This window comes from Canis lupus, chromosome 7 (assembly GCF_048164855.1).
Source record: "Canis lupus baileyi chromosome 7, mCanLup2.hap1, whole genome shotgun sequence".
Lineage (NCBI taxonomy): Eukaryota > Metazoa > Chordata > Mammalia > Carnivora > Canidae > Canis > Canis lupus.
Window position 1 is genome coordinate 2,887,158 of NC_132844.1, and position 12,641 is coordinate 2,899,798.

Consider the following 12,641-nt stretch of genomic DNA (forward strand, 5'->3'; position numbering starts at 1 on the left):
ATTAATCAGATTGTGGCACTTCTCTACTTAAAACTGTTTGTTGGTTTCTCAGTACACTGAGTAAAACAACTAACTCTGTCCATCGGTCTAAGGACCTCCATGATGTAGACTTCGCCTCATTGGAGGCCACAGCCCTGGGCCCTTGGTCTCCAGTCAGGCCTCTTTCCAGTTCTGCAAGCTCGTTCCCACCCATGCTGGTCCCTCTGTCTGGAATGTTCTTTTGCAAGGATGACTTCCTCTTGTTTGCATGCCACATCTTCAGCTATGTCTTTCCCAACTATCTTTTTTAAAAGATCTTTGTTTGAGAGACAGAGAGTGAGTGAGAGAGAGAGAGAGAGAGAGCCCAAGTGAGGGGAGAGGCAGAGGGAGAGGAGGAAGCAGACTCCCTGCTGAGCAGGGAGCCCAACAGGGGGCTTGATCCCAGGACCCCTAGGGTCATGACTTGAGCTAAAGGCAGACACTTAACCTACTGAGCCACCCAGGCGCTCCTCCAACATACTATTTAACTAGGTCGTTTCCTGTCTTCCATAAGCCCCATCTCCTTTTCTGTATTCAGCAGCAGTTTTGTTTCCTTAGATATGCTTACCACAGTTCATTTGTTTTCTTGTTTATTGCCTGTCTTCTCCACTTAGTCTTGACCTCTATGAGGTCAGGAATCACATGCCCATGATATTTCTGGAGCTCAACAGGGTCCATGCCCACAGTAGAGATTCAACAGCCAGTTGTTGAATGATGTGCCACATATTTATCAACTTCAATGTGGCAGGATGGAAAGACAAAAATCGAAAAGGCAACTTGGGTCCAGGTTATAGAAGCCCTTGAGAGTGTTCTGTAGTAGGTCACCATCTACAGTAAAGCGTTTTTGAGTGGGGGACTAATGTCACTTGGCCTGTATTCTAGAAAGATTGATCTGGCAAAAACATAGTATGCTTGGTTGTAGTAGAAAAATAGCCTGGGGGAGACCAATAGTAGGAAATGGATTGACACTAAGTGGGGGCTGGAGATCCGGAATAGAGCTGCCTAAAAACTTTGATAAAGTAAAGCAGGTAGATGAGAGAAAACTTCTCCTTTTGACGGCTGCTTCATTCAAAATACATGTTTTGGGAGGGCTGTTAGGGAAAATGGAATAAAAAGTTACTTCCTGCCCAACTCTCCATCCTGAGACTTAGTTTCTGAGACACAGCTTGATGTAGTTTGGCATCATTTGGTATTTTTGTTCTATAGGGTCTTCTGGTTGTGTCTGGGGTAAGACAGTTAAACAGTTGTTTTGTTGCTGTTGTTGTCTTTGCGATCTTCTATATCTTCCAGAACAGAGCCACAGGAGTTGAGATGCATTTGATTTTGGAATGCTTTTTTTTATGGAATCTTATGGGAAAAGAGGGCCAGGCTGCATCCCTTTGAGAGTAGCAGTGTCAGTAGATGGAATATAGGATATTGAGGGAGATCTCTTAGGCTTGGGCCTTGGCTCTATCCTGCATGAGGCAACTAAAATTGGACAAGTCATTTAGCCATTTAGCAGGGCTCCCTAGTAAGTGGGGAGAAAACCCGATTTTCTGATCCACAAAATGGGACTCACACTAAGGACTTTAAAACTATCAGCTGCTGCACACACCCCAATGACTGGGATTCACAAACACTATACATCTCCATGTAGTTACACACCAACATCTTAATCTCTATCTACCCAGAAATTAGTGAAAGGGGATTTATGGATGTGAAAGATAAGGAGGAAGAAAAGGAAAGAGAGAACAATGTGTCTAGATAATGGAAGAGCAGTAGTACAGAGTTCACGGGCTGCACGCCTTATTTTACAAATAAAATCATCAGGAAATTATCAGCAGAAGACACTAAATTATCAAATATTGTAATTTGTAAACATTTTTTTTTCCCTCCAGTGAGTTTGTGAGGGTGTGGTATGTCGAGAAGGCGGAGAGGATTTTGCTGTCATGCTGTCACTGCTACTGACCTCACTATTATCACTGTAAGGCAGTGGCTCCTGAGCTCTGTTGGGTCTGGGACCCTTCGGAATCTCTGATGAGAGGGAGAGACTCTAGAAAAATTCCCATGGACATATTTACCTCCAATTGTGCTTATAAATCACCTGAGACCTGCCCCTCAAAATGGCCATTCCTGGACCCCAGGTTAAGAGACCTGGTCCATAAGGCAACAATGGAGTTTTCTGTTTATATTTCAGTCTGTTTTCTGTTTTGTTTTGCTCCATTTGGTTTTAAAGTAATTTTCAGTGGAATCGTTCCCTTGGCTCATAAGCAGTCATGAATGCCTGGCATCATGTTAGGAACTTCCTCAACCTTTAACTCCGTTAGTCCCTTCAGTAATCCTACTGAGTGATGGGCTTTGTTGTTGTTTACTTAGCATTGACTACATGACTGACCAAGCCAAATGTTTTGGGTTGCTCATGGGTGAACCTGGGGAGCCTGAGTGTACGTTCTATCAGGAGACCATTGGCTAATTTATGCCTTTGTCCACAGAGCAAGATGTATCCCTTGGGCAAGGCTGCCCTTTTCTAACAGGGATACAACACAGCACCAACCCTGGAAAGGCCCACGCAGAGTAAAGGAAGGAATAGTACTCTGACACCGGGGGTATCTTACAGTATATCAGACCACCATGAAACCCGAGGAGTTTGTGTGTGTGTGTATGTATGTATTTTAAAAAATACAAAGTGTTCTGCTATTCAGACGTTCAAGTTGGAAGAAGAAGAACAACAGATGCCTAAATTTTATTGAGATTAGAACAAATTTCCCAAAGATTTGCTTTTCTACGTCGTTAGAATTTCTATTCCTGACCTAGAGAAGAATGCAGATATCTATTATTTATTCTGGTACCTCTTACAATAACAGACGTTTAATTCCGATAACACCTATAATGAATTCCCAGGAAGCAAGCTGTTTCTAGAACATCAAAAAGTGCACAGGTATTCCTCAAGCTAAGTGTATAAACGGTTGAAATGGTAAAATTGAAGGATTCTGTGTTTTTGATTAATGATGATATTTGGAGCAACTTTACAGAAGTGCATATACATGAAAAAGCAGATTTATTTAGGTAAAAATCAAAGTATTTATCAATAAAGCCGCCTGAGATGCTCAGCGGAAAGGCATTGTAGAGGTATAAAATATCATTATTGTGATTACCATCCCCATTAACAGCTAGCCTAGTACGTAATGATTTTCTTCAAATTGCTTTAGTGGTATTATTGGCATTGACTTTTTGGTCTTGGTTGCAATTAGGGCATTACAAGCTGCTGATTTGTATTAACTCTGGGAATTAAAAGAAAACAAACCAACCAAGCACTACCAAACCAGAAACTCTTAAGAGGGGCGAATTTTTCATGCCTCAAAGATACTTTCATATTTACTTCTAAATGTACAATTTCTTATAAATTAGCATTCCGAAAGGAAAGTTGGTCATATCAGAGAAAAACAGGAATTTTGCTAGATCTCATACTGTGTGATAACTCTGGGTAGTTATAGGTAATGACCATAGTTCAGGCTGCATTAAATTTGAATTTTAGTAAATCGTGTCAATAGAAATGACATTATCTTATTCAAAGTCAGAAAGCCCAGTGACTCTGAAATTGGTTTTTTGGAATGGGTCCATATGGTTAGTTAATGTGATTTGATACTATCTGGGTGGTGCTCTGGAAAGAAAACTTGCTTTTTCTGCAAAGAAAAACCAGATTTCAAATACTCTCATAGTTCTTTTACTGCACATTGATACTTTGTTCTATTTTCAATCCTTTATGAACATAGACATTTTGAACCATGGTGTGTTTAGATAGAGTAATAGTACACTGAAAGAATGATTATACCACCAAGTGAAAAATTCAGCTTGGTAAAAAAAAAAAAAGGAAATGGTCAGCAATATAAAGTCAGGGTATCTGACTTTTAAAGGAAAATTTTTAGTCACACACATGACAGAGGGGGGAGAGAGGAGAAAGGAAAGAAAGGAAAGAAAGAAAGAAAAAAGAAAGAAAGAAAGAGGAAAGAAAAGAAAAAGAAAGAAAGAAAGAAAGAAGAAAGAAAGAAAGAAAGAAAGAAAGAAAGAAAGAAAGAAAGAAAGAAAGAAAAAGAAAGAAAGAAAAAGAAATTCTATTAGTTACAAACTGATTAAAAAAAACTGTTAGGAGAAGCACAATATAATTATAGAAATGTTAAAAGTGTCACAATGATGAACTCCCTTGTTATCAGGTCTTGGATGGATGATTTTACTCCTTAAAAACTGAATTATAAGTCTTGGCAACTGAAACCCAATAGGGGAAAAACAAAACAAAACTCTCATCAAGTGGAGAGCATTGACGAATTAAAATTTCAAATTAAACAATATTTTAAGGAGAAAAAATACCTTTAATTAAAAAACTATTTTATAAAAACTTTTAAAAATAAACCAAAACCAAAAAAAAAAAAAAATTCTACCTTAGAAAATTCATTGAGATGAATTTCTTTTGCCAGTTTTAATTGCAGAAATGTTCTTAAGTTATTTAAGAAATTGGGACTTCGCACCATCAAAGTGCAATTGAGTACTCATTGTTACAGAGCAGGGAGGAAAATAAACAGAAGTGGACTTAGTACATAATTAAATGATATGTTTTTGCTACGTGGAGGCAAAATGATATCGTGGAGAACCATGCAAAAGATGGTTTTACCATAATTGGTTAAAGAGAAGTAATGGGAGTTTAGGCCTCCGCTTGGCACATGGGACAGAAGCGCAACTGCAAAGAGCCTGGGCAGACGCAGTTGGCACCAGACTCCCAATGCTCAGGCGGTGAGCGAGTGTCGCATGAGAAACTTTCTTGCTTGTGTATGAGAAGCTTGTAAAAGTTCAATAGGAATAAATGCAGAGGTAAATACAAGCGAAAGATTTGAAAAATTCATTGATACTCTTTTTTTTAAAAAAAACTTATTTTATATTGTGGTTCACTATTGGACTTTATTGATAATGGATTGATGGTAAAGGTAAGTTCATCATCAAAATTTTCCCCTTTGAAGGTGACTGTACAATCCTGAAGCTTGAGGAAGACTGATAGGAATTCAACTTAATTTAGACTCCCTCTAAACTGCCAAAGTCGTTTGAAATAAAGAAGCACCCTAATAACAGCATCCTCTTTTCCTTCCTTCCGTTCCTTTTTTGTTTGGTTCGGTCTTTCCCCCTCTTCTTCCCTTCTCCCTTCCCTCTCTTCTGATCTTCCTCTCTCCCCATTTCTCTTTCTCTCCTTCCCACCCCTTTGTCCTGAAGCTGAGAAGAGCAAGGTAACACCCAGTTGTAAATTCTGAATAATCAAGATGTTATTCATCAAACTGAGAGAATTTCTAACACAAATGTAGAACACATTTTATTTTTCCTCGAGTGGGTCAGCATTAAAAACAGTTTGAGGTTCAGGATATTGGGCTGTGTTTTTTTGTTTTTGTTTTTTTCCCCACTGATTTACTCAGATTCTGCTCATGTAAAGACTCAGAAATTGATATGAAATTAGAATCCACTATTCTTCAAAGATCTAGATGTTCTTGGAAACAACTTCCACTGGAAAAATTAACTCTTTAAAGACGTAAATTCAGTTCAGTTCAATAAATAATATTTGGGAGCATGCTATGTGTAAGACACTACCCTAAGCCTTGGGGGTAAAAAGATAAATTGGATGTTATTTCAGTGCTGAGGAATTTAGAATCTGGTGTGGGACACTAGCAGGAAAAGGGGAACATGATAATATTTTCCAAATTTTCAAAAACGTATTTGTATATTTTGTGCTAATCTACTGTTTTTTTTTACTACTTTTTATAAAAGATTTCTAGCATTTTTTTTAAACTAGAGTTTTGAGCTTATGAAAGCAATATTTCTGTTTTCTTTAATTTCACAATGAGAGAGAAGAGGCATCATTATTACATATACTTTTAGCAAGATGAAAATATCCTCAGGCTGGGACTAATGGATAACAGCGAAAACAAAATAAAAAGTGAAACACTGGTGAAAGAGGGACTGAACATCACACAGACACATTAGTGGTGTTGAATGACAAATGATAACAGTGTTGGGTCGGTTTCGGGAATAGTGGCAGGGGGTAGAAATGAAGAACCCAGATAGCCATGGGTGGTGTGAGTCACTAAGGGGATTTTCCTGAAACTTTTCTTTTTCTTTGCATTAAAAATAAATACATAAGCCCAAATAGTGCAGATTTAAAAAAAGAGAGAGAGAAAACTATAATCCTTAGAATAACATGGTCCTTAATTGCTGTGCTTTGATTTAAAAAATGCTCAGTATTAATGGAAGGAGGACTATTTAAGTCATGCTTAAGAAAACAGGACACATGACTTAGTACCACAGCTATTCAGAGCCAAAAAACAAAACAAAACAAACAAGTGAACCATCAAAAAACTACCTTCCTGCTATGTCTACTTATGCAATGAGATGTGTATAAGGGCAAGAATATTTGTGAGGTGGGTGGTGGAATGAGAGTGGTGAGCCAAGACTGTCTTCTTTAGATCTGAGGGCATAAAGTATGTCTTGATGGATGCTAATACCACGGGGAAGAAGCCTGTGGTCAAATAGGCTTGAAAGACGTTGGGACAAATAAAGTTCAACAGACTTGTTTTCCGTAGGACTTACTTTGGATTTTAATATGCCGATGCGCCCCGTACCTGGCCAGAGGAGGACTATAGTACCAACGTTCCCAAACGCATTCATCGATGGAATACATTTAGAAGAGCTCACAGGGAAATAGGTCCTTGGGTCACAGTTTTTGGAATTTCTATGTTTAGTACTGAGCATGTGGAAATCACAATTCTCACTCCTGATTTTAAGAGAAAAGAAATGAAGCCAAATTAATTATCTCTTGGGCCCAACATGGAGTTAGGTTAGGTGTTGTCTAGTTTATTCTGATCTTTTTCCTGGCCATGCACCCCATTCCTGTTCCCAACGGGGTAGATTAGGAAACAGGATCCGAGAGGGTAAGTATAGAGTCCCGGTAAACTGGTAAGACTTAGGCAGGGATTAAAATTTACAATTTTTTTTTTTAAAGCTTCATTCTGGAAAACTTGAATTACACTGAAGTAAGTGAAATAAGGCACAGATTGGATCATGTGATCAATTCATTGCCGAATTCAAGGGGCACCTACCTGTGAAACTCTGGTAGCATAGGTGATGAAGCAGACGTGGGAACTTCTTGGGAACTTAACATTTGGTGGGAAAGGTAGACCCATGACCAAGTAACTTCAATGCGATATGGTAAGTGATTGAAAGAGGTACACACGCTCTTTGCTTTTGTTCCTGATATTATCTCTCCTTGAAGAACAGTAAACCTGAGCCCTCATCTGCACCCTTTCACACATATCAGAGGCATTAAGATTGGATTCCAATGTGTGTTCCCTGGGAAACGTTTTCTAGACATCTTGCCTCCTTCCTAGCTGGAGTTAGTTGTTCTCTACACTACGTTCCCATAGCACTTTCCTTTCCCTCCATCAAAACCCTTATTTTCAAAGTAGGAGTTGAGATGAGGTCTGTTCATCTTCCTCTTGCATTGGGGAGTTGTTGGGGGATCATGTTGTCTTAGACATTCCTATAACCACCACTGCCCCAAACAGTGCTTTGCACAATGCAGGCACTCAACAAATGTTTTGTTCATTGCCTGGTTATTTTCGAAATAAAATGAAACTTATTTATCTTTAATTTTACCATTGTTTAAAAATCATTAATAACCTAAACTGGAGGATTAAGAAAATTTTTTAAGATTTTATTTTTTTAAGTAATCTCCATACCCAATGTGGAGCTTGAACACATAACCCCATGATCAAGAATAGCATGCCCTACTGACTGAGCTAGCCAGGCACCCCCAAGAAAACTTTGAGAGGCCAAAAAGGATAGAATGTTCTTCCTATTTAATTTATTTTATATTTTGTACCTCCCTCTGTTTTCTCATTAAGTCATAGAATATGAGGACAAGTCAGAGGAAATAGAACAGGGACTATCTAACTCATTAGGAAACCCACAAGAGCCTTCTCATGAACTAATAGTCCGGTTCGATTACCAGGCAATTTTAGCAATTACAGAGAGAAAACAAAGGCTAAAAAAAGTCCCTTACAGAGCCTTTAGCACCAGTCTTTTTTGAAATCTTGAGTTGTAGACAAGTCCCAGGGTGTGTCAGTCAAGCCTGGGAAAAAAAAGAAGATTATTTTAACCAGTAATAATTACATTAGCAAGAATAAAGGCATTTATTTCAGCCAAATCTTGTCCAAATTTTGTGGACTTTGAAAAACATTTAAATATATGAAAGGATCTTTCTTATCTGTTTGTCATTTGAAATTAGTTGGTTATTTAAAAAAGAAAAATCCATTGAAGGAGGGAATCATAACAATATACAGGACTCTTACCCGTGTAGGATGGTGGCGAGCCTAGTGACTTGGGGGTTCGTCAATTATCAAACCCACATCATGCAAGACATGTTTAAAACTGTAAATATATTGCCTCATGTTTCCAGCCTCTAAAGAGAGGGCGTATAAACAAGTCAAAGTCTCAGGGTAAGTACGGGAACACACAACCAATTTTCTTTCAGAGGAAACAGTTGGGGCTGGAAAGGGTTGTCAAACCTGTAACCATTTCGGATTTACTTAAGCCAGATTTTAAACCTAGATAATCTCTGAGAGAATTATTTAAAGCAGGGGTGAGCACATTTTTCCTGCAAAGAGGCAGACAATAGATACAGGCTCTGTTGGCGCCACCGTCTTGAGAGCGACCCTTTGGCTCACGCAGGGCCCAAATAGCCATGGACCACACGTAAATGAATCGCCCACTGTATTTAACAAAACCTAATTTACAAAGGCAGCCAGTGGGCCTGATGCAAAGCATCGTCACTGCTCTGCGTCCAGATGACCTGTGGGAAGTGGCTGGACGTAGGCGTAGACACCCAGTACTTGGTGTGCGGGACCAGCGGTCTCCTTCCTCTGAGAAACGCTCAGCCACACTCACTGCGATGGAGGAGTTCGGGCCTACACACTCTTGTTTGATTGAGAGTCTTCTTTTCTTGAGCAAGAGTCTTACTCTTTATTTCATGGAGTCAACAAATTTGTCTTTGGCCTAAAGTGGTCAGAGTTGTACCACCGTTTCTTGCTCCTTGCGAGGGTCTTGCTTGTACAAATGAGTAGGCGCCGGGCTCTGGGGCTGGAGAGAGGCTGGGAAGGGGGTAGGGAGAGCAGCTGCTTGTGCATGTAGCTGGTTAGGCCAAGGTGAGGACCCCCGACATCTTCCTGGGGGAGGCTCTGTGGGCTTGCGCAGCTGGTGAAAGCAGAGAGTCTCCCAGATAGAGGTGACTGTCGACGAGGAATCATCTTCCCTTGTAGAATGGCCCATAGAGCTCTCCAGTCAGTGCCACTCTTGGGGGGCCCTTTGGCCTGCTTGCCCCAAGTACAGACCACAGGTCGTAAACGCGGTGGCTTCTCCATGCTGGGCTGGAGCTCACTCGGGCTTGCCTGTTCTCTAAGTGGTGTAAACATCCTAATCTCTCTGGAAAGCTTCTGTAAAGGAGACTACTTTGTTTCTCATAGTCACCGCTGGTCCCCCGAGCAGCATGATCTTGGGAAAATTTCAGCAAAAATGAGCAGAAGCCACCTCAGATGGGCCTGTCTCTTCTTGTCACTTAGATCATGGCCTGGTCCGACCGGCTCTGTGTCCGCTCATCCTCTCTCCTGGGGCAGGTGCGTTTCTGTTTCAAGCTCTGAGCAATCAGCAGCCCCCCCATGATCGCAGGGGCATGCTGTGACGGGGTTGTGACTGGGTGGACCCCCACACAGGATAGTCCTGGTCGACGGTCCGGTCAGCCGCTCCCAGATGCACACGGCTTGGCACATCAGGGGTTTATTGAAACGACTCTGCGGTGTGTGAAGCCGCAGTTCAGTTGGTGTTGAGTGTCTCCCTGGGCACTCCCCCTGAAAACAAAAACTGGGCTGATGGCACAGCAACAAGTGACTAATACGCATCCAACATGAGGGTGACTAAGGCAAGTTGAAATACAAGCTGGAAAGAGCTCTAATCATTTGTAGGTCTTCCTGTATGATTATTTAAACTTGTTCCAGTTAATGAGATCTGTCAATGCTGATTGGGTTAGTGGTTTAAAAAAAAAAAGACAGATCTGCTTCGCTGAATCTGAATATGAGTTGTGCCATGGAATAACAGATGGTGATGTATTAAGTGATTTCCAAGTGAGAGTATTAAGACAGGCTTCTTCTTTGATCCCTACAACGAAACCATGAGGTAGGTAGTGACCCCATCTTGCAATGAGGAAAACCGAGGCTTACAAAGGTCAGATAACAAGTTCTTGGCCACACCAGTGGCAATGATGCAGCCAGGAGCAAAATCTATGGAAGCACCAGAAGCAATCCTCATTACCTGAGAAGAATAGATGGATCCCCAACTTACCTTTTTTTCCGGTGGGGACCAGGGTGGTAGTGTCCTCATGAATTTTACGTCTTTGCTGAATGCATTTGCAAATGCACAATACAGGGTTTATTTGACAACCTTAGTCAATAGTTTATCCTCAAGAGCAGCGGATTTTAATCAGGGGCAATTCCCCCCCACCCCCCACCCCACCCCCAGCACATTTGGGAATGTCTGGAGACATTTTTGGTTGTTACCACTAGGTGGGAGCTGCTACTGGCATATTGTGCTTTGAGGCCAAGGTTGCAGATTGCTGCTGAACATCCTATAAGCTACAGGACAGTCTTCTCCCAATAAAGAGTTATTTTATTGAGAGAATAAATGTCAGTAGTGCCAAGTTTGAGAAACCCTACTCTCGATGCTCTGGAAACTAAAAGCAAATCCTTGGAAAGGTTGAGAGCTTGGACAAGCAGTGCTGTACATCTCTACGGAGAATTTTCTCCATCTGCAGCAGCTCTCACGTGTCAGCTCCCCTAGTACCTGTCCTCAGCAGGACTAGTCACTGGGATGTCACCGAATATTATAAAAGAGCTAAACTGATATCAAAGTGGTGCCCCAGTGCTTCCGAGAAGTGGACTTCAGCACCATGTTCCCCAGTTCTTCTTCCATGTTCCTTGGCAGCCATGTTCTTTTTTTTCGTACACTGAACGCTTTTTCCAAAAATTGGCAACTTCTAAAACTATGCCTCTTCTTTTGAAACACAGCATTTGCTTGTTTAAGTGCTCCATATAGCCAGAGTTCCAAATGCAGGGGTTTTCACATTTGTTTCTCATCATTTTTGACAATTAGCCTCCCTTATTTCGATAAACATCTCACTCTTAAAGAGTAGTTCTTAAGTACCATTTATCTTTTCCTGGGTGGAGTAAAGATTTCCCATGAACAAGCATTTCACATTTTTCTTTGCAAAATGTTTTTCCAAGTGTTTAACTTTGTGGGCAAACCTACAGGGTAGACCAAAAAAAAAAAAAAAAAAAAAAAAAAAGATGTTTTGAGAGTTGAAAGTCTTCTCTAAGGTCTTAATACTCATTCTTTAGCTTCCACATTAAGGAAAGCCCCCGGCCTCTGAAAACAGTCTTGACTTAGCGCTGTGGCTATGGCTTCCCTTCAACACAGGCTAATAACATTCTTGTTGGTAATCATCCAAGATATAGAATATTTTAACCTATTTCTATAAATACGCGAGTTCGATAGTCTTTTACTATATGAATAATTTCAGAAATTCAAGACAAAATAAGGAAAAGTTAAAATGATTAATTTATAAATTTTATTAGAAACAAGTAAACAATGGCCAGTGTGTCATTCCTTTTAGCAACTAGTACGTTTAATCAAATACCATCATTCCTAAGTCCTGGAAAAGTGTGGAAATGGCTGAGTATTTTATTTTATTTTATTTATTTATTTTTTTATTTTATAAATTTATTTTTTATTGGTGTTCAATTTGCCAACATATAGAATAACACCCAGTGCTCATCCTGTCAAGTGCCCCCCTCAGTGGCCGTCACCCAGTCACCCCCACCCCCACCCACCTCCCCTTCCATCACCCCTAGTTCGTTTCCCAGAGTTAAGAGTCTCTCATGTTCTGTCTCCCTCTTTGATATTTCCCACTCATTTTTCTCCTTTCCCCTTCATTCCCTTTCACTATTTTTTATATTCCCCAAATGAATGAGACCATATAATGTTTGTCCTTCTCTGATTGACTTATTTCACTTTTAAAAGTCATGTCTGGGATCACCTCTAGATTATGAAATTACCATTTTCAAGGCACTCCTGCATTGGTTTTTTGAGAGACCGCCTCTAAACCAGAAGGGAACTGGCTTACCAAGAGACAAGGTACTTGTGATCTGCATGTAGACAATAAAACCACAGTCTACCTACTTCATCCCGACATCACTAAAATCAGACAAAGCCATGACATTGAGTCGTTCTCCTGTCCCTATCTTAGAGGTGACTTTTGTGTCTATATTCCTTTTGAAGAGAAAGGAATTCCAACATTCAAAATATTATGTTAACTTGATCTTATTATGAATGGGCACACTGAACAATACTCGCCTAGGGCCTTGCCCCCAGAGTAGGCCCTGACAATAACAAACGAAGGAAATGCCTTTAAGCTTATAAATTTGGGAGATTGGTTTAGACTGAGTGGTAATCTTTGGCCCCACTGCCCTGACAGCCGAGAAACAGGGTTCCTATGTTTGCGTTGTTTT